This window comes from Lolium rigidum, chromosome 5 (genome assembly GCF_022539505.1).
Source record: "Lolium rigidum isolate FL_2022 chromosome 5, APGP_CSIRO_Lrig_0.1, whole genome shotgun sequence".
Classification (NCBI taxonomy): domain Eukaryota; kingdom Viridiplantae; phylum Streptophyta; class Magnoliopsida; order Poales; family Poaceae; genus Lolium; species Lolium rigidum.
Window position 1 is genome coordinate 171538589 of NC_061512.1, and position 24743 is coordinate 171563331.

Below are 24743 nucleotides of genomic sequence, written 5' to 3' on the forward strand. Positions count from 1 at the left end.
GCTGGCAACGGGGTTCCCAGCCCCAATTAATCAACTTTCATTAATAATTCTCTTCACATGTTTTGCCCTGATTTATCAGTAAGCAACTTAAATTGCAAATAGACACTCCTCCATGGTATGTGATTGATGGAAGGCACCCGAGGATTCAGTTAGCCATGGCTTGTGTAAGCAAAGGTTGGGGGGAAACTAAAGTACGTGTGTAAACAAAAGAGAAGAGGGATGATTTAGCTTGCTGGTAGAGATAACGTCCTTCATGGGAGCCGCTCTTGAAAGTCTGGTTGACGAGGTAGTTAGAGTACCCACTATCATTCGTTGACAACAACAAACACCTCTCAAAATAATTTTACTCCTGTTTTACAAATGAAAAGCTCTAGCACATGTTAATCCCTGCTTCCCTCTGCGAAGGGTCAATCTTTTACTTTTACATTGAGTCTCCATCATTTCTTTGAGCACTTTCTTGAGAGCACAACTGTCATTCTTAGTATAATATGCTTGTCCCAAAATGTGATTAATTGTGGTATAACTTTGATGCTTTTATCTTTGATAATCTCTACTTCCAGTCTTCCCATGAACTTCAAAGGTGTCCAAGCATTTATGTTTTGCTGTACAAATACGAGCAAGCGAGATACCACTTTATCATATCCTTCTGTGAACATTGCAATCCTGCTGATAGACATGATTCATGATGCTCATTATTAATTTGTTGGTACCTTTTCCGTGATTGACATAGCTATTAGATGATTTTATTTGCATGTACCCTATTATGAAGTGCTTAAGTACTTGCCATATCATGAGAATATTTACATCATATGAACAAATGTGTTCGTGAAAGTTCTTTTATCGCACTCAGTTGTTAACTGAATTGCTTGAGGACAAGCAATAAGCTAAGCTTGGGGGAGTTGATACGTCCAAAACGTATCTACTTTCCCGAACACTTTTGCTATTGTTTTGCCTCTAATTTGTGTATTTTGGATGCAACTAACACGGACTAACGCTGTTTTCAGCAGAATTGCTCTGGTGTCTCGTTTTTGTGCAGAAATCCAACTTTCAGGAAAATCCTCGGAATTTATGCGAAAGGTCTTATTTTCCCAGAAGATTGACGGAGCCATAAGGGCAAGCCAGGTGGAGGCCAGAGGCCCCCACACACTAGGCCGGCGCGGCCCAGGAGGGGCGCGCGCCGCCCTACTGTGTGGCCGCCTCGGCTGGCCCCCGACGCCCTCCTTTGGACTACTTAACGCCTTCGACCTAAAAACGCACGGGGGGGGGGTAAGAAGAAATCGCCGTAAGACATCCAAGTACGCCGCCACCGTCGCGAAACTCCATCTCGGGACCGAAACTCCGTTCCGGCACTCCGCGGGACGGGGAATTGGAGGAGATCATCGCCATCATCACCACCGACGCCTCTCCATCGACCAGCCATGTTTCCCCCATCCATGTGTGAGTATTTCCCCCGCTGTAGGCTGAAGGGGATGGTAGGGATTGGATGAGATTGGTCATGTAATAGCATAAGATTGTTAGGGCATAGTGCCTAGTGTCCGTAATTGGTACTTTTATGATATTGTTGCAACTTGTTATGCTTAATGCTTGTCACTAGGGCCCGAGTGCCATGATCTCAGATCTGAACATGTTATCAATTCATGATGATATTCATTGCTTTATGATCTTACTTGCAAGTTGTATACACGTATTGCTGTCCGGAACCCGAGGCCCCAAAGTGACAGAAATTGGGACAACCGGAGGGGAAGGCGGTGATATGAGGATCACATGTGTTCACGGAGTATTAATGCTTTGCTCTTGTGCTCTATTAAAAGGAGTACCTTAATTTCCAGTAGATTCCCTAGAGGCTCGGCTGCCACCGACTGGTAGGACAAAAGATGTTGTGCAAGTTTCTCATTGCGAGCACGTACGACTAAATATGGAACACATGCCTATTGATTGATTAGTACTTGGATACCGTTTTATTATTATCCGCAAATGCCCTGCCTTGCTTGTTACATGAGTTTCTCTCATCCATGCAACGCCCGTTCATCCATCCCCGTGCCTACAGTATTTTAATCCTGCTGTTTACTATAATCACTACTCGCTGTCTTTGTTACTCTGCTGCTCGTTATTTCACTATCTGCTATCGCTATAAAACTGTTACTATCGATAAACTCTTGCGAGCAAGTCTGTTTCCAGGTGCAGCTGAATTGACAACTCCGCTGTTAAGGCTTACAAGTATTCTTTGTCTCCCATTGTGTCGAATCAATAAATTGGGTTTTACTTCCCTCGAAGACTGTTGCGATCCCCTATTCTTGTGGGTCATCAGGAACCTATTGGATTCAGCTGCTGGAGGTACTTTTATGTCCATCACTTTGGGTGCTACAACAAAGCTTCTTGATGATATGATGATCAACTACTCTGAATGGCACAGTGAAAGGACTCCTCAAGGTAAGAAGGTAAATTCTGTTGAAGAAACCTCTTCTTTGAGTGATAAGATTGATGTTATTATGTCTATTCTTGTTAATGGTAGATCTAATGTTGATCCTAATAATGTTCCTTTAGCTTCATTGGTTGCCAAAGAAGAACATGTTGATGTGAACTTCATTAAAAATAACAATTTCAACAACAATGCTTATAGGAATAATTATGGTAACAACTATAGGCCATATCCTTCTAATAATGGTAATAGTTAATTCTTATGGTAATTCTTACAACAATAGTAGGAGTGTACCCTCTGGTCTTGAAGTCATGCTTAAAGAATTTATTAGTACACAAACTGCTTTTAATAAATCTGTTGAAGAAAAACTTGGTAAAATTGATGTTCTTGCTTCTAAGGTTGATAGTCTTGCTGCTGATGTTGATCTTTTAAAATTGAAAGTTATGCCTAATGAAGAAAAAGATATTAAGTCATTTGGTACAGCAAACGCTATCCAAGTTCGAATTAATGAAAATATTAGATTGATGGTTGAATTGCATGCTAGGTGGGAAAGAGAAGAAAAACTTGCTAAAGAGAATAATGTAGCTAAAGTTTGAACTATTACCACCACTAGTAATGTTAATGCTTCACATGTTGCTAAACCTCCTACTATCAATGGTAAAATAATTGGTGTTGGCAATGTTTCTACTCCTAGTACAAAGCGTGCAAAATTGCCTGAAACTGCTGAAACTGTTTGTGATAAAAGTGCTGAAATTTTTCAGAGTATTGGGGACATTGATCTCATTGCTTTAGATCATATAGGTTTTGATTTTGATAATTTTCATATCTCTGAAGTTATTAAGTTCTTGCAAAAACTTGCTAGAAGTCCTAATGCTAGTGCTATAAATTTGGTCTTTACTAAACATATTACAAATGCTCTCATTCAAGCTAGAGAAGAGAAATTAAAACTTGAAACTTCTATTCCTAGGAAGTTAGAAGATGGTTGGGAGCCCATCATTAAAATGAGGGTCAATGATTTTAATTGTAATGCTTTATGTGATCTTGGTGCAAGTATTTCTGTTATGCCAAAGAAACTCTATGATATGCTTGACTTTCCACCATTGAAAAATTGTTATTTGGATGTTAATCTTGGTGATAATTCTATGAAGAAACCTTTGGGGAGGATTGATAATGTTCACATTACGGTTAATAATAACCTTGTCCCCGTTGATTTTGTTGTCTTGGATATTGAATGCAATGCATCTTGTCCTATTATTTTGGGAAGACCCTTTCTTCGAACTTTGCTGTCCTAATAGAAGTTCATGTCGATCCAGCCAAGCCAGTGCCATCATTAGAAAGTCCGGCCATTTTAGTTTCAGCCAGTTCAAGTTAGGGCAAGGTTTGAAAGAAGGAAATATTAAGTATCAATTCCCGCTTAAGAAAGGTATGGAACACTTCCCTAGAAAGAGAATGAAGTTACCTTTTGATTCTATTATTAGAACAAGTTATGATGTTGATGCTTCTTCTCTCGATGTTACTTGATTTACACTTTCTGCGCCTAGCTGAAAGACGTTAAAGAAAAGCGCTTATGGGAGACAACCCATTATTTTATTTCTGCAATTTATGTTTTATATTTGTGTCTTGGAAGTTGTTACTACTGTAGCAACGTCTCCTTATCTTTATTTTATTGCATTGTTGTGCCAAGAAAGTCTTTGATACTAAGGTTGATACTAGATTTGGATTTCTGCGCAGAAACATATTTCTAGCTGTTACGAATTTGAGTAGATCTATCTGTAGGAGACTCTGAAAAATCTGCGAAAATTCATGAGTAATCTTCATATATGTACGCAACTTTCATTCAATTTTAGCTTCTTCATCTGAGCATGTTAAGTGCCTCAAAAAAATTCTTCTTTACAGACTGTTCTGTTTTGACAGATTCTGCCTTTTATTTCACATTGCCTCTTTTACTTTGTTGAATGGATTTCTTTGTTCCATTAACTTTCAGTGGCTTTGAGCAATGTCCAGAACAGGGCCGGTCCTGAGTTTTTTGGGGCCCGGGGCGAAACTAAAACCTCGGGCCCATAATACAAACACAGGAATAATATGTACTACATGCTTGTACAAATTTTATGACATTTAAAGTGCATCAAAATCAAAATAATATCAATATCAAACAGTTTTTACATATTGTTTAAAAAATCTTTCTAATATATGCAGATGTAAATTAGTAATGATGATATAGAATTATCGCTCTTACCTACTATTACGCTCACATTGGCTGAAATCGTGTTTTCGTCGTTGTCAGTGGGTATGGGTCTAGTCTCGGCCACTCCACCGTGCTTTTTGGCATGGCCCCGTATGTATTGTCTCTAGCTCTTTTCAACGATGGTCAAATGAAGCCACACATGACACACAACGGATGGAAAATTAGATATGTACCTATCCTGTCCACAACCTTGCATTCTTCTTTCTCCTATTTATCTAAAATAAAATTGTGATATTTTTGTTTAAGACTATGCACACTACGGGATCATCATCTTTGGTGTGCGACTTACTGTTGGCTTGGGCGTGGCCTTGTCCCTCGCAAATCCGGCGTGCCTTGGTTGCGCTTGTCAAAAAAGAAGTTGGCTGTTTCGCCTTTGGTGAAAATTATCTTTTATTTTGAAGGTCAACAGTTTAGCTACCAGCGCTCTTTTTTTCAGAACCAAGTAATCAGCTTTCAAACAAGGAATAGGAATCGGTTGATTGTGTTATGAATTTTCCAGATCGCTCTTGTGTAAATGGACCAGCCCCACCCCACCCCACCTATTCCACTCATTTACCTAACTAAAAATGGAGAAAAAGCCCATGTTAACTAAAGGAGAAAAGCCCACTAGGAAACAGCTGACTTCGCTTGGTCCTTCGTGTCCCTGAATCGGTACGAGAGAAAAAGCTTTCCTGCATGCTCTAATGGCGGCACTACATAATCTTCTTCTTCCCCCACTGCATGAAATATCTAGATGGGGCCCTCTTGGTCTATGGGGCCCGGGGCGGCCGCCCCGCCTGACCCCCCCTAGGGCCGGCCCTGGTCCAGAAGTGTTCAGAATGATTGTGTCCTCTCTGAACATGTGAATTTTTGATTATGCACTAACCCTCTAATGAGTTTGTTTTGAGTTTGGTGTGGAGGAAGTTTTCAAGGGTCAAGAGAGGAGGATGATATAATATGATCAAGAAGAGTGAAAAGTCTAAGCTTGGGGATGCCCCCGTGGTTCATCCCTGCATATTTCAAGAAGACTCAAGCATCTAAGCTTGGGGATGCCCAAGGCATCCCCTTCTTCATCGACAACTTATCAGGTCACTTCTAGTTATACTGTCACATCTTATGTGCTTTACTTGGAGCGTCTGTATGTTTTTATTTTTGTTTTTGTTTGAATAAATTCTGATCCTAGCATTCATTGTGTGGGAGAAAGACACGCTCCGCCGTTTCATATGAACACTGGTGTTCTTAGCTTTACTTTTAATGTTCATGGCGAAGGTTGAAAACTGCTTCGTTCATTGCTATTTGGTTGGAAACAGAAAATGCTTCATGTGGTAATTGGTATATGGTCTTGAATAATTTGATACTTGGCAATTGTTTTGAGTTCTCAAGTAGATCATGTTTAAGCTCTTGCATCATGTAGTTTAAACCTATTAATGAAGAACTACCATAGAGCTTGTTGAAATTTGGTTTGCATGATTGGTCTCTCTAAGAAGTCTAGATATTTTCTGGTAAAAGTGTTTGAACAACAAGGAGACAGTGTAGAGTCTTATAATGCTTGCAATATGTTCTTATGTAAGTTTTGCTGTACCGGTTCATACTTGTGTTTGCTTCAAACAACCTTGCTAGCCAAAGCCTTGTACTGAGGGGGAATGCTTCTCGTGCATCCAAAACCTTGAGCCGAAACCCATGCCATTTGTGTCCACCATATCTACCTACTATGTGGTATTTTTCTTCCATTCCAAAGTAAATTGCTTGTGTGCTACCTTTAAAATTTCATTCCTTGTCTTTGCAATACATAGCTCAAGGGAAAGTAGCCTAAAAAACTATTGTGGTGATGAATGTGTCGCTTATGTATCTTATTTCTTATAAGTTGCTTGTTGAGCAGTAACCATGTTTCTGGGGACGCCATCAACTGTTACACCTTTGTTGAATATCATGTGAGTTGCTATGCATGTTCGTCTTGTCTGAAGTAAGGGTGATTTATCATGATTAAATGGTTTGAGTATGCATATTGTTAGAGAAGAACATTGGGCCGCCAACCAAAGCCATGTATGATGGTGGAAGTTTCAGTTTGGACATTAATCCTCAATCTCTTATGAGTATATTATCTGTTGTTGAATGCTTAAGCATTAAAAAGGAGTCCATTATCTGTTTTCTATGTTGTCCCGGTATGAAAGTCCTCAAGATGAGATTTATCAAAATTGAGAAATCAAATGCGATCTATCTCCTTGGACCTTTGTACAGGTGACATAGAGGTACACTTGGTTGAAACATATGTAATGCAATGATAATCCATGGAAATCCAAGCTAACTAGGACAAGGTGCGAGCACTATTGGTATTCGATGTATGAGGCTTGCAACTTATATGATGTTTTATGCATAACACATATGAATTATTACTACCGTTGACAAAATTATTTCCATGTTTTCAAAATAAAAAAGCTCTAGCACATGAGTAATCCCTGCTTCCCTCTGCGAAGGGCCTTTCTTTTACTTTATGTTGAGTCAGTTTACCTACTTCTTTCCATCTTAGAAGCAAACATTTGTGTCAACTGTGTGCATTGATTCTCACATACTTGCTTATTTGCATTCATCATATTACTTTGTATTGACAATTATCCATGAGATATACATGTTGAAGTTGAAAGCAACTGCTGAAACTTATATCTTCCTTTGTGTTGCTTCAAAACCTTCTATTAAGATTCTATTGCTTTATGAGTTAACTCTTATGCAAGACTTATTGATACTTGTCTTGAAAGTACTATTCATGAAAAGTCTTTGCTATATGATTCAGTTGTTTAGTCATTATCTTTACCATTGCTTTTAATCACTTCATTCATCTCATATGCTTTACAATAGTATCGATCAAGATTATGATAGTAGCATGTCACTTCAGAAATTATCCTTGTTATCGTTTACCTACTCGAGGGCGAGTAGGAACTAAGCTTGGGGATGCTTGATACGTCTCAAACGTATCTATAATTTCTTATGTTTCATGCTAGTTATATGACAATACTCACATGTTTTCTATACACTTTACATCATTTTGATGCATTTTCCGGCACTAACCTATTAACAAGATACCGAAGCGCCAGTTCCTGTTTTCTCGCTGTTTTTGGTTTCAGAAATCCTACACAGGAAATATTCTCGGAATTGGACGAAACAAAAGCCCACGGTCTTATTTTCCACGGAGCCTTCCAGAAGTCCGAAGAGGAGACGAAGAGGGGCGACGAGGCGGCCACACCCTAGGGCGGCGTGGTGGGGCCCCTGGGCGCGCCACCTTATGGGGTAGGCCCCTCGAGCGCCTCCCGTCTCTGCCCCTTCGCCTATTTATTCTCTCCGTCGCGAAAACCCTAGTACCGAGAGCCACGATACGAGAAAAGTTCCAGAGATGCCGCCGCCGCCAATCCCATCTCGGGGGATTCAGGAGATCGCCTCCGGCACTCTGCCGGAGTAGGGGAATCATCATCGGAGGGCTCTACATCATCATGCCCGCCTCCGGATTGATGCGTGAGTAGTTCATCCTTGGACTATGGGTCCATAGCAGTAGCTAGATGGTTGTCTTCTCCTCTTGTGCTATCATGTTTAGATCTTGTGAGCTGCCTATCATGATCATGATCGTCTATTTGTAATGCTACATGTTGTGTTTGTTGGGATCCGATGAATATGGAATACTATGTCAAGTTGATTAATTGATCTATCATATATGTGTTGCTTATGATCTTGCATGCTCTTCGTTGCTAGTAGAGGCTCTGGCCAAGTTGATACTTGATCTCCAAGAGGGAGTATTTATGCTCGATAGTGGGTTCATGCCTCCATTGAATGCGGGACGATGACGAGAAAGTTCTAAGGTTGTGGATGTGCTGTTGCCACTAGGGATAAAACATCAATGCTTTGTCTAAGGATATTTGTGTTGATTACATTACGCACCATACTTAATGCAGTTGTCTGTTGTTTGCAACTTAATACTGGAAGGGGTGCGGATCCTAACCCGAAGGTGGACTTTTTAGGCATAGATGCATGCTGGATAGCGGTCTATGTACTTTGTCGTAATTCCCTAAGTAAAACTCATAGTAGTCATCATGATATGTATGTGCATTGTTATGCCCTCTCTATTTGTCAATTGCCCAACTGTAATTTGTTCACCCAACATGCTATTTATCTTATTGGAGAGACACCACTAGTGAACTGTGGACCCCGGTCCATTCTTTTACATCTGAAATACAATCTATCGCAAACTCTGTTCTCTCGTTGTTCTTCGCAAATAAACATCATTCTCCACACCATATGTTTAATCCTTTGTTTACAGCAAGCCGGTGAGATTGACAACCTCACTCGTTAAGTTGGGGCAAAGTATTTTGATTGTGTTGTGCAGGTTCCACGTTGGCGTCGGAATCCCTGTTGTTGCGCCGCACTACACTCCTCCACCAACAACCTTCACGTGGCCTTCATCTCCTACTGGTTCGATAACCTTGGTTTCTTTCTGAGGGAAAACTTGCCGCTGTGCGGATCACACCTTCCTCTTGGGGTTCCCAACGGACGTGTGCATCACGCGCCATCAAATGCGTAGGACTTTGTTCGAGAGAATCGTCAGAGATTGCGAGGCAAATTGCGATTACTTCAAGCAAAGAAGGAACGCTGCCCAAGTCATGGGATTTAGCCCATATCAGAAAATATTTGCCGCCATGAGGGTGATTGCATACGGTATACCAGCAGATTATACCGATAAGTACCTTCGCATTGGTGTACAAACAACCACGGATTGCGTGCGTATGTTTGCCAAGATGGTGATCAAGTTGTATGGTGAGACGTATCTCCGAGCTCCAAATGAGGAAGATACGAAAAGACTCATGGAAACCAATGAAAAGAGGGGGTGGCCGGGGATGCTTGGTAGTTTGGATTGCATGCATTGGACATGGAAAAATTGTCCAAAAGCATGGCATGGAATGTATTGTGGCAAAAGCCGTGATGCTACCTTTGTTCTTGAAGCTGTGGCCTCGCAAGACTTATTAATTTGGCATGCTTTTTTTGGACTGCCGGGGATACTCAACGACATCAACATCTTGAATAGATCCCCTTTGTTTGCAAGACTAGTTAAGGGTGAAGCTCCAACTTGTAACTACAAAGTTATGAACAATGAGTACACCATGGGGTACTATCTCACAGATGGTATTTACCCTAACTATGCAACTCTTGTCAAGTCCATAAAAGAGAAAAAGGACAAGGCCTTGACAAGAAAGGAAGCTTGCTTCACCAAAAATCAAGAGGCATGCGGCAAGGACATTGAGAGAGCTTTTGGTGTCTTGCAAGCAAAGTTTGCCAGTGTCCGGGGTCCTGCAAGGTTTTGGGATAAGGAAACTCTTGTTGATATCATGACATGTTGTGTGATTCTTCACAACATGATCATTGAAGATGATAGAGGGTTGAACTTGCCATATTTTTATGACAATGTTGGCACCCGAGTGCAGCCCCAGCGGAACCCTGATCGGATTAAAGCTTTTCTTGCAGCGCATCGGGGCATTGAAAATGCCGAGACTCATCACCAGCTCACCCAAGATTTGATTGATCACCACTGGCAGTTGCATGGCCAATGAGTTTTTACATTCATTTCCTATTGTTGTATGTGTGAAACATTTATCTTGCTTGTTTGATTGCGGGAACATTTGTTATTCGTTTAATTCTTCCATTAGAACATTTGTTAGCAGTTCCGGAAAACATTATTGTAATAATTATGACGATTATTGTGTGATTTAAAACTTTTATTCAATGTAAATGTTGTGTTGGTTCTAATATCCAATTTGTCTAAAACCCTATTTTGAGGGGTCGACAACTCGTCCGAGCTAGCAGAACCCGTATCCTCATCCCGTAAAACAGAATACGGACGAGTTTTCAGCTGGTGAAAACTGAATACAGGACCCTCTACTCGCGTTTTAAGGGGCAAAAAATACGGGGCTGTTAGACATGCTTTTAGAGTCATATTTTAACATAAAAGGTGGAGACAATGAGGGAACACGGAGATGAGGCTGTGAACACATTCTAACAGGACATGTGGAATACATGCATTTTGCAAGAAATTTATAGGAACGAATTCATTTCCCACACGAGGAGGAAAAAATCATGCTTCAAAAAGGACTGGAGAACTTTAATGTCGATTTTCAGCTTAGTAAATGAGCAGATTAAACTAGTCATGGTCGCAAACAATACTAGTGTATCCATGGCACGAGGATGAATAATCTCATAATATTGTCTAATCTACTGAATAATGACATATCAGTGGTCAATAAAGGTCAGACCAGCATGTAACACACACAATAATGCAATGCAGACAACCAACATCCAATTCGGCAAAGAACACAGAAACAAAAAAAAAACACACATCATTTTGCAATACAGTTCAACACATTTTAGTAACATGTTCTCGGGTCATGCAATTAAGTCTAAAACTTAGTGGGCACTTCCCCTCTGCGAGCGGCAGCATAGTCTTGAGCGAGGCATGGCGCAGCTGCCTCGTGACGGCGTATGAAAGTCTGGACGAATGCATTTTCGCTCCTTTGCAGCGCGGCATAGTAGCTCTGGTTAGGCTTTAGCAGTCCATTTGCCTTAAGAAACTGCACAACGTAGTACCGTGGCCTGAGTACTTTCTCTAGGCTACAGGTGAATACTGGAGCGTAGAGAGCAATGGACGCCGGCTCCAACCCCACCTCGGAGATGAGGAACTCCGACACACGCCGCAGCTTGTCTGGGGAAACCTTTATCACTTGCGGAGCCTTGGTGACAATAGCAGCCACAAGAGCATCTGACCACCCAAAAGTTTTCTTCAGGTTCTCCAATCTGGCAGCAATGGTGTCCTTGTTGAGGCCTGCGACAGCCTGCATCGCCCGACGGAACATCCCAGAGCCACGAGGCACACCGAGACCTTCGGCGCACGCCACCATCTCCGAGAGACGCTCCTGTTTGGTGTTGATCAGCCTCACTTCACGGAGAAACAGCTTGGCAATTTCACAAGCACTTAGCCCGCACTCCCGCAGGAGAGCAACATTGGGCTTGACCACCCTCTCGAAGTCATGGCGGAGGAGTCCGGAGCTGCGCTTAAGCGCCAGGAGGAGTTTGTCCGAGGAGCCGAAGAGCGGGACGTAGGGCTGCAGCTTGGAGCTGATGGATCTATGGCGGAAGTAGCGGGGCGCGAGTGGGATGAGGCGCGCAACCTCAGAATGCGACAGCCCGAGTCCGGTGAGGTCGACCACGTTGGGAGCCAGGATTTTATCAACGCTGGCACAGAGGAACTCCGGGTCCCTGGCGACGAGGGGAGCGACGGCGGTGCCGGGGACCCCGGCGTCCGCGAGGAAGGCGAGGACGGCGTCGGGGTTATAGGGGGTACTGAGGTGGGCGAGCTTCTTGGAGGCCTTGAGGGCCTGGGGGCGGGTGAGGCCGCAGGTGGAGACGAGGTAGTCCTCGACGGCGAAGGGAGTTAGAGAGACCGGCTGCGCGACGGCGGAGAGGAAGCGCGTGGTACTGGTGTGGAGAGAGAAGGAGCCCAAGGGAGAGGTGGAGGGGGTTGATGCGGAAGAGAGCAGATTCGGAACGATGCGACATCGGAGGAGGATCATGGCGTCGCCGCGGCGGCGGCGCTCCTCTGGTCAGCGGCGGCGGAAAAGGTTGGGAGCTGGTCAGCTCGCGGTTCGACTGATTGAGGAGAACCCAACTGGTTCGATCCAAAGGACCGGCGGGCTGTCGGCAAAAATACTTGAGTTAACATTCAAATACGATTCAAGTAACATCAAAATACAAACACACTTGGATCCACAATTTTTTTTTAAAATGAACAGAAAAGTGGAAATTTGAGCGCAAGTACTGCCTCTGTCACATTAAAATTCTCTTAACTTAGTCAAAATTTAGACGCATATAGTTACTGTTTAGTGTGTATATACATCTAAATTTAAATAAAATTAAGACATGTTTCATGAAATGGAGAAGTACATGATTTGCTTTTTAATTAACACAATAGATATTTTATGCGAAAATACATTAGGGAAACTGGGTCCCCCACCCCAAATCCCACACTCGGCTCATCATCACCGGTCCATTATTTGCACTAGATTTAGACGTGCGCCTTGGCGCACGATCCCGTGAAGTAAAAATTGTATCGTAGTGATAAAAATTGCTACAATATTATAAAAAAAAATCGTAAGTTTTACCAGAAGCAATTAAGATAAAATCTCCATGACTCTTGAATCTTATACTCTTAGTTACTGGAAGCAATAAATTTTATTCTTATAATGTAAGCTGGATATTTTTTTGGATCTACTGAATATAAGACTCAATTATTTGCTTCTCTGTTAAATACTTTCAGTCAGACTGTTTTCTTGTTAGTGAGGAAGGACAAAACATAAGCATACCTGAAATCTTTCACATATGTGTATGCATGTGAGAGACAAAAGTCACTAAAGAAAGATTTGCATTAGGCACCACTATGCACACGTCCTGTGTCGTAACGTACATCATGTGCCCCATGAGGGCGTCTTAGAGGGTACCTTCTACCTCACCATCGTTTCGTGATTCATGCCTTCTTCTATCCAGCCTGGTATGTTATGAGTTAGATTTAGTAATTTTTCATGCACATAATCATATGTTTTTCTTCTGTAAACACATATGTCCAATCCCCATTTCTTTCTTTAGGAGTGGTGCAACTTGTGCATCTATTGATGGTGATATCTTAGTGTTCCCTGCTGGTGAGGGACTTGTGAGGCGGAGCCGAGGAAGATCAATTGCGCAATAGTTAGTGAGGTCGCTGGTCGCCCTTGAGGCGACGGTCATGAAGAACAGCTTGTTGGTGTTCTTCTTTGCCATTTGGCCAGCTCCACCACTTTGGTGTTTTTCTTTGCCACTTTTCTTTTTCAGTAGATCCAAAACAACTAAAGTTTACAGCACCTAAAAGTTCGCAGCAGAAGAATAACAATTCTAGTTTATAAGTAGTGAGTAGACACACTGATAGAACACTATTGTATTGTACTGAACACTAAAAGTTAATAAGAAAAAACTTTTAGATCGATCAAACATGCAGGACATGCACTCGTTGCACATAAACCATGCTAAATGTACAATATAATCTAGGAGACGCCTAGAGCATGCTAGATGAGGCGTTGTTCTACTCGTACTGAAAATGTTTGCTCTTCTTTATATTTTGGTATGGACATAGTGCTAAATACTATTAGACATACTTTTTACATGATGAAGTCTGAAATATTTCTACCTTTTGCTCACAAATAAGAGAGCAAGCGAGACAGATTGGATAAATATTTAGGCTCTGTTCGTCAGCATTGCCGCTCCTTCCTGCGAACAACTACAATTCTACAAAGCAATGCAGAAAAGTGAGTACACAGAGCAAGTACACAGAGCAAGCTAGCAGGCTAGTCCGTCAAGCAAAGCAAGCACATGGTCGTTGGTTAGAAATATCACGTATTTTAATAATAGATACATTGGGGGAGTGATGTTCTGGTTCATGAAAGCATATGGCCTTTTTATTTTAAAATATATATTTTTGGTAGAAGGAGCATATGCACGTGAGAGTCAAATTGAATTTTCGATACATTCGTTTCTGTAAAAAGTTGGGACACTTATTTTACTTTTTGAAGGGAGGTAGCAGAAACGATTGAAAAATGAGAGAGGAATGAAATAAAAGTCAAGGAGAAAAATTAGCAAAATTAGTATTCGCAAAATGTCCACAGGAACGGAAAAAAGGAGCTATGCTCTGTTCGTGTGGGCATGGCATCAGAGTTTAGTCGTTTGTCAAGATGCAGCACATCGCGAACATTCTGGTCGCCATCTAGGTGGCGGTGAGGTTGCTCACAGGCCACCTCCTACATCCTGAGCAGGCGGCCGAACGGCTGGTTGTGGAGCGCCTGCACGGTGGACCAACCGATGGTGTTAGGGCTGTTGTCCCGGCGAGGAGCTGCTTCGACAAAGCAGTACGGCCTCGACGACAGGGCGACCAACGACACCGTAGCTTGGCTGCTGGCTAAAGAAAAGCTAGCCTGGGGGAGAGCTCTACTTGCCGGCCAGCCTAGGTAGACATGTTCTACCTATAGGAAGCCGCTAGCGCCCGCTCGTGCAGCAAGGGACGGGAAGGGAGAAGTGGGCTGTGGCGATTGGAGGAAGGAAGAAGATGAGAGAAAGGAGCGGGCAGAGGTGGGTGTGATTAATCGGCATGATTCCCTTTCTTGAGTTTATATCACTGGTAGTTAAATTATTGCATGTGTTATCTGGATTAGCTAGCCAATTCTGAATTCCTTTTTATCAATCAAAGAAGAACATCGCATCAATTTGAGTCTAATGTTTAGTTCCAGAGATATACTGAGTCAATTAAGGAATGTTTGCGTCAATTTGAGTCATATATTTAGTTCTGCAAGCAAACTGAAGATTCATTCTTTCAGACAGGACCTGAATCAACTGGTCGGTTTTAGGTGGCCACGGTATGGCATTGGAAGTGAATTGAGCTGACACACTACCAGTAGGTATGTTCTTCTTTATTGAAGGTGAGCTTCAATTACATAAATCCAGCCAGTTGTGTCGATCAGCTCTGAACCTTTTTACTGAGCTAAAGGAAATAAATACGATGCCCTTAATTTTACTTTCCGCTTGCTTAGTATAATTAGCTCTCTCAAAAAAACAAATTACTCTGTTTGTACAAATAAGCTAAAACTGAAAATGTAAAAGTATAGACTAAACACACAGAAAATATGACATTTCATTGAATTGTTTGGTTATAACGGTCAGAAGTGACAGAGACCGGTTGAAATAAAGGATAGCTTCCAGCACACTCATACATCCACACAAAAAAAGTACATAAAAGAGACCATCGACCATGCTAGAATAGTGAACATACATAACATAGCAGAAATGTGATCTATGCTACCTAAATTGCGGATGGTAGCTCAAGCACGGGACACTTGCTGCTGGCATCCGTAGACACCTAGAGTTTTCCTTCCTGAAAACTTTCATCTGCATACGTCTGAAATTAGCTGCCTGACTATAGTCATGTTCCTGCAATGAACTTTAGATAATCAACCCTTATTTTGTGCACACTAATGGGTAATTTATAGGACTCTCCGCAAAAGCACCTAGGTAGAAAACACAGCATCTGGGATTGCACCGACATGTTATTACAGTCCATGCCCAGAAACGACGACGCTGCAACTGAACTATTTCTTAGCCATGTAAAGTGCGGATTAGAACTTCTTAGTTTTAGTAAACACCGTGTAGCCTGAAAAATGCATAAAAACATATGAGCTAAATGTCAAATTCATATTATAAACAGAAAAAAATCTAACTGAGCAAGTGCTTAAAAGGAATACTAAAAGGGACAGAATGGGAGTGTGTGAGACCAAAAACCTATATACAGATTTGTATGCCAACATATGTAACTACCATCACAAAAGGATACGACTAATACCCTATGTTGCACCCAAAGGAATTATGGCCATAAAATATGAATCTCTGCAGCTGCAAGAGTTGAACCAATATTGCAGCATGCTCAAAGGGAAAAAGGGAAAAGGGACACTCAATATTGCAGCATGCTCAAAGGGAAAAAGGGCACTCACAAGAGGTGAACTAATATGCAATATGCAATATGCTCAACAGGAAAAGGGCAGTCACCAAAGTCAGCAATTCAGGAGTGATTCCACTCTTTAGTTAAATGAACAAATCAATCTGTAGCAATGCGGAGAAAGTATCCTACCAACAGGATTTTCCACTGAGCTTACTTAGGATCGCATTAAAATAATCTGTAGAGATAGAGAGTAACTGGTCACCAAAGCACATATTGACATAGGCATGGTAAGGAGCTGCAAGACCATCAAGTGAGAGTAGAGAACAACACTAATTTATGTGACTTTGTGCTACGTTTTCTGGGGAAATAGTATGCATATTACAGGTGACACTTCATTAGTAACATTAATTTTAATACAAAATTAATAGAAAACATGAATTGCAATCAAGTAATGAAAATTATTTTACTATATGATTGTATTGCTAACATAGAAAATACATATCAAGAGCTGATCCTCATACCTGCATGTATAGCAGAGCACTAAATGATAATGATAGAATGAGAAACTCCCCTCTTAGGAAAGACATGGAGGCAAACATCATGAATCTTGCCTGATGACATGGAAGAAACAATCATGTATCCTGGTTAAAAGCAAGATGATTCTTGACCTGGATTAAGAAATGAGAAGTTATAACAGTTAACCTAGGGCCTAGGATTACGACCTTCGTGGATTGTAAGCCATTGTTTAGATTGCTCACACCTCATAATTCGCAGGGTTATGGACCACGTAAATATGCGTTAACTCCATTCAAGCTTACTAACGAACAAAGAATATATAGCTACATGAATCGACAATAGTTAAGTAAGTTTTATGGTAGAACCGAAGGCAGGCAAACAAAGGTCAGTTAGCATGCAAATGCAGAGAAAACATGAGAACATGACAGCTACTGCATCTGAAGAATAACATACATCCATAAATAACTTTTTATGTACCTAAGTTTTCTGTGGGGTAGATAGGCCAGTCTAGCGTTACACACATAAGGCTATAAACAGTAGGGGCAGAAATTATTGGCTTCTACCGCAAATAAGCAAATAGAAGGGAAAGTAACCAAACTGATGCATAGAGCAAATATAGGTGCTGGCAGGAATGCGAAGTGTAGACCTGTTGTGTCAGAGCTAGAATTCATTTGTTTGTTCCATCTATCAGCTCATAACCAAGTGCAGTCTTTCCATCAGGGTGTGATTGAGGAATAGCAATGAAATCAGAGTTTGAGTTTTAGGTAGAGATGCACCTATTGTCTAGATCTCCTTGCTAGAATTTCTAAATTTTAAAGTGAACATTCAAATCTACCGCTCCTTCAAACCACTCCCTTAAATGGAATGAAACTTTCCCCAATTTATTACATAGATGTATCTTAATGAATGGCATTGTTTCAATTATTTCGAACAACTTAGAATTTTCGTTCAAAATGTGAAATTGAATATTCAAAATGACTATTCTCTCAAAGCACCGACTCAAATGGAATGAAACTTTTCTAGATTTCATACATACATTTATTTGAATTACTGTTCTTTTTCATTTTTTCTGGCAACTCTGAATTTTCGTATGGAGAAACTTTCGCAAATCAGTCACAAAGATATTATCAAGTATATGTATTGTTTAAACCATGGTTTTAAAGGCGTCGCCTAGGCGTCGCCTAAGCGACGCTTAAGCGTCCGAGCGGTCCGAGACTGGAAGGCGTCGTCGTCGCCTTTGACTTGAGCCTAAGGCGTCCAAAGGCGTCGCCGAGGCGTCCCAAGTCGTCGCCTAGGCGTGAAAATCTCCGCCTTCCTCGCTTCTGGACGCCTCGGTGAGGTCGCGCGGGAAACTGTGCGATGGCGGGAGGGAAAACTGAAATTGGCGGTCCTGGGAGGGAAATTGGGGGCCAGGGATGGGGAAAGAGAGGGAAGAGAGAGATGGGGACATACCAGGGGAATCGATTGGGAGAGAAGAGAGAGAGGAGGGAGAGGCGGCGGTCGCAGCGACGGGAGAGCCGGCGGTCAGCGACGGGAGAGCCAGGAGAGCCGGCGGCGCTAACGAGTGGAGGACGACGTGCGCTGTTCCTGGGATCGCTAGGGTTAGGCTTTAGATAGTTAGTTGGGCTTTTTGGGCTGAAAGGGGCTTTTGGGCTGAAAGAGGACGACGTGCTCATGTGCACGTCCAGCTTCAACCTCAACAGAGGCGTCGCCTTGCAACGCGCCTTAGGCGCCTATGCGTCCAGGCGCCCCCCCCATCGCCTTGGGACGCCTTGGCGCCTTTAAAACCATGGTTTAAACAATATTCTGGGCAGGTCGATGTGAGAGAATATTTTGGAAACAGGGGCATTTGGACAAGGAAGTTTGATAGTCGAATGGACCATTTGCACATTATATCAATCGCAAGTAGTAAAAAAGAGATTCTTGAATAAAGCATCAGTCTAAAGTTGGCATATTATAGTAGTTTCATTCACATTCGCATAGTAGAACACAAAAGATGAAGGTAGAGCCGAAGTTCTAGAAAGTTTCAACACAAAAGCATGTGGAAACATGACTAAGCCATTTCCTCTCTTTGGGGTCAAGCTTACTGCTTTCTGACAAAGGAAAGAACGTATGGAAATAAATGGTTCTGGAAAGCAAATACAACCATGAAAGGTAATGTGTTATCTAACATAAAAATATATGGAAATCTAACATAATAAAAGTCCCTAAACTTGAAAGAAAAGAATGGCAGAAGTGAATACCTCTGAACTGGCTGTTGTCTGGATTTATCTTAAATGGTAGACCTTTTCTTTCGACCTACAACTTGAAAAGCAACAAGGAGAAGACCTGCAACAATGCAAACTGAAGTAAAATACCGTGGTCCACCAAGTAGTGACTCAGAATGCTAACAGCTATCAAAGTAAAATGACATAAACATAAAGCAATGTAAATGGTAAAAAAGAGCATTCATGAATTTATTTCTTCTTTAGCAATAATTCTCTAATAAATACTCAATTAAGAAGATCAATTATCTATTCACAAATGGAGAAAGGAACTATCGCATGGGAGAAGATGAAGCAAACATAACTAAGCTATTTAGAAAAGGAGAATACAAGGTAGGGCTGCTATAAAAAAAATACCCTGATCTAAAAGCCATTATTTTTCCTACATAATCATACATCCTTCCCTGAACCAAGGTAGTAGACAATCATCTCTAGCAAACAAAGAGCACAAAACAATATGCATACATGCAAAATAGAATATGGATTCAAAATCATGGAGCACGTAGAATGATCTGACAATCTTCCAATATTCTTCACCTCAGCGGCTCACTGAAGGTCCTAACACACAGAATGTTATATTTTTTTGAACATAGAAACATGCAAGCATAGGATCTAAAATCTACTTCCTATCTGGAACAGAAACTCAGCTACCAGGCCCGTTAGAAATTTCAGGAATTAAATTTTGCAGTAAAACAAAAGCTCATCTTAATCTGTTAAACTGAGAACCAAATAAGGCACTGTCAATCCCTTGAGAATATAAATAGTGCCAAACTTGGCTAGGTAAATACATAATTATGTTTTTAAACCCGCTGCGACACTCAGCTCATATAGTGCAAGGGACGTCAATTACAGGGAATGGCCCAGTCTACAGCAGTTTACACTAATCGGTTAGTGGAGCAACAAGCTACGTTCTTGATTCACCTTTTCGGAGCATAGTAAGATAAAAAAACAAAGAACTTATATTGAGAACCAATATAGTTTTAGTATTTGGCTAAAAGTATGATGGGATAAGATGCAATTGATAATTTCATCCCATAAATGCTACGATATTTCTCAAAAGAATTAGAAATTAAAATAAGCAAGCCCTGATTTAGCATCGGCGAAAGATTAGCAAGAACACAAAAACCATTAACCATACACAAGAAGAAATCAGTAACTATAAACAAGTCCACCAAGACAATGAAAAAATTGCTATTCTGACGCACGTGAATACCTAAAGGGTTAAGAGACACTATACATGTTACTGATTTATTTCCTCTTCTTGTTGGGTTGTGCTTCCGCTTCTGATTTCTTCGACGTGCCTACGAGTTCTAAAGTTAATCCGTCGAAGCTAGTTCTTGGTACATTATAGCATATAAGAAGCATAAGCATCGATGTAGTTTCTGAACTAAAAAAATCTTGTGTCAGCTCTAGTTGTAATCGAAGTCATCAAAGTTGTATAGGAGCAAATCATCAAATACCTGCAGACACAGGAGAGACATTTATAAAACTAAAACAAGACAATAAATATTAATTGCTTTCGCTCTCTGTAGAAAAAAAAAGTACATTCATTATCCAAATATTTTGAGTCACTAAAATCATTACAACTATCCAATTGACTGTGTGGAGTATATGAGACTTGTAACTTATTCTTGTGAAGTATATTGATGTGACATATGAATGGAAATCCCCTTAAACCATAATTTTACATTTACCAGAACATGTGGGTGGGCACGTGAACATTGACCTTTATGAAAGAAAATGTTGGAGGGAAATGTGACTACGGAGATGCACCTCAGTTAGTAGGGAGAGAGAAACCGATGAGCCGAGAGCCCCATGGGATAAAAGCAACTCGCATCCAACGATGAAAAAATGGAAAAAAAATATCTTATTAGCTAAATCAATCAGTGTCCATAGTTCAAAAAACCATAAAAGCCAACTGTGTAGGTATAAACAAAAGAATCTAATATGCATAAGATTCTATAACCATAATAGCAGCCTACTTTCGTAGCATATCTTCAGCAAGATGACCAAAAGGCATTTATCACATGATTGGATGTTATTCCATCAATATTAATCTCACATCTTAATATCATGTACTTCTTGTCCTATGTATGAGCTGCTCAAAAATGGAAGTAAGCAAGAAAATAAATGCAGAATACCAAAATCGTTTATGGAACAAGTGTGCGCAAGCTAAGCACCAAACGGACCAGTGCATGCATTCCCACCATCAGATCACATTAGAGAACATTCAGGTAGCACAAAAAGTTGAATGGAAATACATTCGAAATAGTTACCTTGTCTTTCTTTTATTCCCCTACAGATCAAGCAATGCAAAATCTGATGTGAAGGATGGGGTATTCTTCGATTGCATACACAAACTGAAATCTGCACACAAACATGGATAGACGTAAATGGAAACTGTTCGCAAGATAAAAAGCATCGCATCCAGCTTATTTTGAATAGAAAGATAAAGCCAAATTATTAAAAAAATAAGAGTATACCTGCTGCAATAGTCCAAGAAACGGAGATGGCTGTACACACTAAATGACGTAGGACGAAATATGTCGCTAGAGGCTAGAGCAAAGCCAACACTTGTTGTCTGAAGAACATCAGAATTCAAACGCCTACAGTTCAAGAAGTTAAAGGCATCAACTGACTGCAAAACCAAAAAGCTCCAAAAACGACATCTAGAGAGGTCGGGAACCCCTCAGCTCCGAACTCTGCACCTTGCACGGTGTCCTTAAGCTCAACTGGCGTGGCCTCCACACACCGAACCAGTTGGCGGGATAACACCTGGTGGTGGTGGTGGCGTCTCCTTCCGACAAAGCACTATTGAGGGAAGATATCCATATAAAAAACAAACATAAAATAAAACGTTCCACATACAAACTGAAGTTGTAAGCCAGCCACTATTTGCTACTGCTAGCTTTTAGTCACGAGTTCACGACCCACTGTGCAAAAAGCTAACATGGGCCTAAACATGGTTTCCATGGGGTTTGATATAAACTAACCAATAGATATGCACCTGCAACTGCTCTCCGAAGAATGCACTTTGGTACTCAAGTCCATATCTAGGAGCTATCTAGGAGTGCATATCTAGGAGCTACAATATTATGTGTTAGTGTTGCAAGCTCAGACTAAATAATGGTGAATAGATCAAGCAATCAACCAACCAGAAGAAACACTTCCCGCTTGTCATTTCCTTCTCAAGTTTGCACTTATTATTAAGCATAAAAATTAAAATACCACCCAAACTATATTTTCAACTGGCTCAGTTTTATTATATGTTAGGTAGATTTATAAATCCATGACCCACTAAACCATGTGAAGCAAATGACAACTTAATAGCAAGCTTTAAAGTAAGAAATGAATGAAAAAAAATCTCTTCGCCTACAGCAGATAGTTGACTGATGTCAACACACATTTACATTGCAGCTTCCAATCCAAAAGCAACATGAAGCGACTACAAAAGCTAAAGAGACATGATTTGGCAACAAATCAACGAATGCACAGATAGAAAGAATAATAACCTGATGTCTTATCTGTATGACTTCTAGCCCCCTCAATAGTCTTTATATCATTCACCATAGAAACCCCTAGGTACAAAAACATGAAAAATATTACTGATCATGACATACATGTATCGTTAAAAATTGCATAGGCGACGGAAAGGAAATATGCAAGCTTTACTGTTTTAGTGTACATAAAGCTAAGAAAACATTATCAGGAGTAATAATTCAAAATTCGGGGTGGTCAGTCCACCTGAACAAAATGTATGGGAAATTTCATGGCTCCATTGTACATTAGTTCTGTGTAAATACAAAATAATGGAGAAAAAACATTGCTCCTATTTCCAAATACAAAATACCTTTAATTATATTTTTTTATTTGAAGCAACTATTTGAATCTAATTAAATAGACCTAGGTACAAACAAAAAATGGTACTTTCGCTTCAAAAGAATTAAACAGGGGATGACATGCATTAGTCTAGTGAAAGCGAAAGCAAGACGTTGTAGGCAGATGAACACGATGAAATGTACAAATCTTGCTATCCACATCAGCTGAAGATTCACCTTGCCGGTACTTCAAGGTCCCGTTTCTCCCTTGTACTAAACCGTACAGAAAAAGGTAATGAGATATGTGTGTATGCCTAACAGCTCAAGCGAGAGACAAACCTTGACCTGCAATCGAATGTGAGGATGGCTGCTGCCAATGGTGACGGCGCTCCTCCTGGCAGAACAGTGGCTAGCGCTACTCCTGTCGGTTACGATGGCACACTCCTCGCGGAAATCTGTTATCATCAGCTCGCACCGGCGACGTTGCTGCAGCCTGTTATCCAGCGAGCCAACATCATTGAAACAGAAACATTTAATTGTAAAGGTCAATGGTGAACCAATATCAATAAAAAAAACTGGATCAATGTAGGATCCTACCAGACAAAAAGTACATCGTTCACAAAGACCGCCTCAACCTCTCCCATGTACATAGATCGACCAACAAAGACCGCCTCAACCTCTCCCATGTACATAGATCGACCAAATCCTGGTGCACAAGGGCAAAAACTTAGCACCTCCGATATGAATCAAAAAGAAAGCAGGCAGTAGGGAATTTTGGGACGAACCTGAACCATCGTTGCAAGACATGTTCAATCTCCAATTGATCCCCTTATCCAAACGTATAGAGGGGAAAGATGTCGGGCTGCCCAGGATTACTGGAGCCCGGGGTGTAGTTCTTGACGGAAGGAAGATGTCGACGGTGTTGGGGTTCATGCGCCGTCCACTCGACCTGAGAGAGAGAGGGTACCTGCTGCGGCAGCGACAAACCCATCGCCGACGGCTGAAACGCGCAGTCATCTCGCCATTTTTACCGCAGGAGGGAGTGGCGGCGGGGAGAGGAGAGCAAGAGCGACGGAGGGAGAAGCACGGGAGGAGGCTGAGCTGCGCTAGCGCCGGCGCAGGGGAGGAGCCGGAGCAGGGACCAGCAGCGCCACGAGGGAGGAGTGGCGTGCGAGGCGGCGGCGATGTTGGGGGCGCGAGGGGAGACGGGATCGAGGGGAAAGGCGGCTGCTGCGAGGGATGGGTAGGGTTTGGCCGGGGCTGTGATTTTTGTCTCCCACAGCCATCCGAGTCCAATCAATAGGCGACACGTGGCCCAACCGGTGGAGCAGAATCGAGCCCAGCACCCAATCCATCGGAGCGACGTGCGCATCGTGGATAGCCCCGGAGAGCGCCATGGGGTGGCAACGTTTATACCTTTAGATGCATAGTATTTCTAGCATAAAAAATCTAAAATGTAGTATTTTAGATGTATTTCACGAGCAATCAATATCATTTAAGGCGCAACAATCAATATGTTCTTCTATATCAATTAAGTGTTATATAACGCATAGTCTCTATGTGATGCCATCAAGATATATTATTTAGAGTTTGTTTTCTTTCTAAGACTGGTTGGGTGAATATAGGTGCTGATCCTTAGAACATTAGTCTTGGGTGAATATAGGTGTCGATCTTTAGAACATTAGGCTTGGTTTGATCGACAAAGGTCTTTTAAATTCACCAGTTCCAGATAACCAAAAAAGGCATGTGAAATTATCCATAAAATTACTTTTTTTTCCTTTTTGGGAATGAGAATTTAACAAACAAGATGGATTAGTAAGATAACGAGATTGCAACTAATTTATTCAATGGGCATATGGAATTCCACAAAATTATTTCCATTTTTTGGACATGAGAGCTAATAATGAAATACATGAATTAATAAATCAAAAACCTGGTACTTAGTGACATACTTAATTATTGC

At 41.3% G+C, this 24743-nt stretch overlaps 1 long non-coding RNA gene across 27 annotated transcripts; it reads right to left on the reverse strand.

Moving 5' to 3' along the window:
* Positions 1–15357: 15357 nt before the first annotated feature.
* On the reverse strand, positions 15358–23930 carry LOC124653531. Of its 27 annotated transcripts, XR_006987947.1 has the most exons (12): positions 23566–23930; positions 23378–23486; positions 23120–23273; positions 23018–23053; positions 22475–22540; positions 21671–21773; positions 21446–21568; positions 20736–21329; positions 20200–20422; positions 18942–19026; positions 16704–16793; positions 15358–15897 (listed from the first exon to the last, which is right to left on the reverse strand). It is a non-coding gene; the product is annotated as an uncharacterized LOC124653531 (long non-coding RNA). The 27 variants fall into 27 exon arrangements; XR_006987954.1 differs by lacking the exon at positions 23018–23053 and having other exon boundaries at positions 23126–23273; XR_006987942.1 differs by lacking the exon at positions 23018–23053.
* Between the last annotated feature and the right edge of the window lie 813 nt (positions 23931–24743).